Genomic DNA, 5466 nt, shown 5'->3' on the forward strand with positions numbered 1-5466 from the left:
ATGCTGGTAGGTCAACAATATTGGACATTTCTATGTGCAATTTAAAAAACAAAAATGTTTTATAGTTTTGTAGAATGTATTAGTTTATTTGATTGCAACAATTGTGCTTTAAAAAAATATATGATTCATGGTTATTAATAGGCCGCATAGGCCTACATCTGATTAAATGTTGTCACGCTTTTCATTATTCGAAGTTATGGCTTTTACACTAGGATATCTGTCAGTTCGTCAATAGCTTTTGTTTGTTGGTCAAGCACACTTGCCATAAATTAACTTTCCACAATTGCTGTAGAAATTGGATGCCAACATTTTATCTGATGAGTTTCAGTTATGAAAAAGATTGTCCTCCTATAATGCAATAATAATTACAAATCAACATTTTAGACAACAATATAAGTAAGCAACCTTGGTATGCAATATAGATAGATACATTTTATCATGAGAGAAACACATTCTCTACAGAACCTCGTACATCTGGTTCATATTAATCATGCATGAACCCATTAGTGTGTAATACTTATGTCATTACTTCATCATTGCACCTTCATTGTCCATGTACTTTACGGAATATGAAACAACGTATAGAACCAAATTCAAATAACATGTTTGATATGTTTACCATGTGAAGTGTGAAGAAATGACAGTGTGTGTGTGTGTGTGTGTGTGTGTGTGTGTGTGTGTGTGTGTGTGTGTGTGTGTGTGTGTGTGTGTGTGTGTGTGTGTGTGTGTCTTTGGTGCTGCCTGTGACATTGTTGTGACCACTGAGGGGACCCTCTGCCACTAAAAGCCCTCTTATCTTCCTACATGGAAGAGTTGAATAATTCACCTTACGCAAGCATGCACACACACACACACACACACACACACACACACACACACACACACACACACACACACACACACACACACACACACACACACACACACACACACACACACACACACACACACACACACACCATCTAGGAGAGATAAGCCCCCTACACTCTTAGAAAAAAAATGGTTTTTCGGCTGTCCTCACAGGATGACCCTTTTTGGTTTCAGGTAGAACTCCTTCCCCACCTCCCCTCCCCTTCCCCGTCATCTCCCACCTTCCCCCTCTCCTCCTTCCCCACCACTCCTCCACCTCCCCTCCTCTCCACCTCCCCTCCTCTCCTCTCCTCTCCTCCTTCTCCCGCAAACCCCCCTTCTCCTCCACCGTCCCTCTTCCCCCTCATCTCCCACTTTCCACCTCTCCTCCTTCCCCACCACTCCTCCACCTCCCCTCCTCCCCACCTCCCCTCCTCTCCTCCTCCTCCCCCACCCCCCCTTCTCCTCCACCATCCCTCTTCCCCCTCATCTCCCACTTTCCCCCTCTCCTCCTTCCCCACCACTCCTCCACCTCTCCTCCTCCCCCACCTTCCCGCCTCCTCCTCCCCCCATACCTCCCCTCCTCCAACACCTCCCCTTCTCCTCCACCCCTCCTCGTCCTCTACCTCCCCTCCTCCTCCACCTCCCCTCCTCCTCCACCTCCCCTCCCCTCCCTCTCCCCTCCTCCCCATCCCCCACTCCACTGCCCCTGTTGTACGGCCAGGGCTAATGTAGTGCTGCTTGGGTTTCAACTCCAGAGAGAGAGAGAGAGAGAGAGTGTGTGTCTATGTGTGTCTGTGTGTGTGTCTATGTGTGTCTGTGCATGTCTGTGTCTGTGTGTTAGCTAGCCTCTCGAAGAGAGGAGAAACCCAACTGCTCCAGGATCAGGTGTCCCGTACCACCAGGCCAGTCTCTCTCTCCCCCTCTCGCTCTCTCTCTCTTTCTCGCTCTCTCACATTCAATATGCTTTAAAGACATGAATGACAAGGTCAAGTGATACATATCAAAATTATGAAAACAACAGCGACAGCAATAAAAATAGTAGATACTTTTTAATGACTAATGGTACTTATATTGTCAATTACTTATAATACATGGAGAAAATAGTACACTTTGTGTTTCCTCCCTTGGCTTGTGGTAAGCTGTGATTTACTGTGCTGCCAACTCTATAACATCAGACCTGTCTCCCAAAAGTATACAAAGTTTATCTTTGTTTGATTGTTCAGTGAATGTGGAACTTTTTATTTAGAATTTGGGAAATAAGGAATCTCCAATGAATATATATTTGAGGCAGGTGATTAGAAAGTGTTCTTCACCTTCTATCTCTCCTGACACTCCGGTTTCAATTGCCAGGCTATGATCATTAATTCTGTATGGGGTTAATCTCTCCCTCTCCCCCTCCTTCTTCCTCTATTTTTCTCTCTCTCTCCCTTTCTCTCTCTCTCTCTCTCTCTCTCTTTCTCTCTTTCTCACACTCTCTCTCTCGCTCTCTCAAGAGCCACCTTTACCCAGAGAGCTCAGCTCAGTCCTGGGGAGAGGTGGAGGGCCTGGCTGAGCACTGAATGAATTAATGGGTGCTCTGTTGGTGTGTGTATGCACTGAGCTAGCGGTTGGGGTGTAGTGTGTGTGTGTGTGTGTGTGTGTGTGTGTGTGTGTGTGTGTGTGTGTGTGTGTGTGTGTGTGTGTGTGTGTGTGTGTGTGTGTGTGTGTGTGTGTGTGTGTGTGTGTTTATGTGTGTGGGGGGTTGCTTAATCATCTGTGATGATTGCGTTTACATGTTATAGCCTTTTACGCTCCCTACATCTTTTCTATGATAAAGCTGCACTTTCATTATTTCCCTATCTGATTGCACTACAGAGGGTCCATCCTCTCATCCACTGCATGATATCAAAGTCTGTTGATGTGGGTACATGTGTCTGTGTGTGTCTGTGTGTGTTTGTATGTATGTGTGCGTGCGTGCGTGTGTTTGCCCAGTCAGCAACTGGAGCAGTTCACCAGGAAGAGCTGAGGGAGTGCCAGAGTTGCCAGTTAAAGTGACACACACACACACACACACACACACACACACACACACCACACACACACACACACACACACACACACACACACACACACACACACACACACACACACACACACACACACACACACACACACACACACACACACAACATTCCAACCGCCACCAGAATTGGCCATTAACCAAGAACGTGTCAAAGGTCAAAACAGATGAGCCGACAAGGAAAGGAGGATATGGCTGTGTCCCAAATGGCACCAAATCCCCCTGTAATGCCCCATGGGCTCTAGTCAAAAGTAGTGCACTATATAGGGAAAAGGGTACTATTTGGTATGCAGCCTATATGTTAAAAGGGGTATTCTGAGTGCTCTGTTTCCCTTTAAGAAGCGAGTGTATTGGTATCATGTGTGTCATTAATATAGTATTAGTGTTGGAGCATTTAACCTAGTGTACGTATAGATGTAGGATCTTCATTTGAGCCAGTTTGCTACAGCAGGAAAATAATCCTGCAGCAACAGGGAATGGGAAGTATTATGGGGATTACAACTAATGGACATTTTTGTAGGGGTTGGTACATTTTTTGTTAAGGCAAATCAAGTCTGACATTTCTAAGTGGAAATCACAAACTTTAGAAGTCTTTTTAAAACTCAAATACACTACAAGTTTGTATTTCCTGCTGTGCTGGACAATTCTTAACAATAAAAGAGAGATCAAATCAAGATCTGTATGGTGCTTGGAGTTAACTAGACAGCTGGCTGAGGACAGCTCTACAATACCAAGTATAGTGAAGAACAATCACTGTTTCTTGGCTGGAACTTTACCACCTTTTTCATACCAATGGATATACCTGTCACCCAACCTCATGAAAACATACACACACAGCCACACATGCACACAAACACACGCGCACACACCACACACACACACACACACACACACACACACACCACACACACACACACACACACACACACACACACACACACACACACACACACACACACACACACACACACACACACACACACACACACACACAAACATACACTACATCAAACCCACTCCCCTCTGACCCCGGGGCGTGTTGAAATCTCAGTAGTGACCATCTTAGCGGTGTGTTCCCTATAACGGGAATATAACAGCCTTTATTCTGCCGGACGGGTATTAATATTGAGATTGGTGACTAGGCTCCATTGCAGAGTCCAAAATAGCACCCTATTCACTTTACAGTGCACTACTATTGACCAGGGCCCATAGGGCTCTGGTGGAAAGTAGTGCACTATATAACGAATAGGGTGTCATTTGAGACACATACATCTATATACTACACATGCAGGGCAGGGAAAGCAATCACCGTTAATAACTCAACTGCAATCTTCATAGTGATCCTTTTCTGTATAGAGCTAGGGCTGTGCCCCAAATTGCTCCCTATTCCCTATATAGGGCTCTACCCTGGTCAAAAGTACTGCACTACATATGGAATAGGATGTAATTTGGGATGCAATCCTAGAGATCCACTGTACATCTCACTAACATATGTAGGTCAATGTTTAATCATACAATACAGTACAATATATACTCAATCTCAATCTTAGTGGTTATGTTGATGTGTCCTACTTTACTGTGAATCATATTACTGCCAGCATTTCAGATAGGCCTCTGTATAGCATATAGGAATTGTATTCCATATAGATTTTTTTACCATAATGCTTCTGTGAGATTATCTACTTCCCACTGGGCACAGATGTCAGTTCAACATCTAGTTTTGATCTACATTTAATTAAGTTGTCAACTAACCTGTATTGAACCTGAAATCAACAAAACATTTCACCATGTCATTGGATTTTGGTTAAAAGTTGGGTGAAAATTCACAAAATGTACATTTATGATTTTTTTCAAATCCAATCAGTTTTCCACGTTGATTCAACGTCATCACATTGGATTTTTTTGGTTGAAATGGTGTGGTTGATTTAACCCGTTTATAACTATCTGGGTTTTACAGAAATGTTTTCATTCAAATGTCTGTAGGCTAGCATACATGTCCAAAGAGAGAGAATGTCATATAATCTCAACATAACATTGGACATTAGTTGAATCTGTAGCAACCCCACAAAAAAAAAACCGAGCACTGATTTTGCAGATATAGCCCCTTTATTAAGGAAAGTTTTTACTTGAAATGACTGTGATGCGGTTGTCTTCTTACCTACCTTAGTTGAATGAACTGACTTAAGTCACTCTTGACATGAGCATCTATCTGATAAATAATCAAAATGTAAATGTAAACATGAGATGCAGACAGAAAGGCTTTTAAAATATGAATTATTGCACTACATTTACAGCATATAGGGAATAGGGTGCCATTTGGGACAGAAACCTATTCTCAGTGAGTCAACTCCCCTCTCATACGTTTACTTGCAGTTGTCCCGTTCTACTCAGTGACTGACAAATCTACTCAGTGACTGACAATTGACAATAGGTGGCGATGACGGTCTAAATACAGTTTACCGACCTCATAAAGATGGCGGCTACCTTCTCCCGGTTTGTGCCTGTTTGGGGTAAAGTAAGACGTTTCCTAGTAAATTCTGTTATCATAGGTCAGA

This window comes from Salmo salar, chromosome 18 (genome assembly GCF_965601325.2).
Source record: "Salmo salar chromosome 18, fSalSal1, whole genome shotgun sequence".
In the NCBI taxonomy this organism is placed as follows: Eukaryota; Metazoa; Chordata; class Actinopteri; order Salmoniformes; family Salmonidae; genus Salmo; species Salmo salar.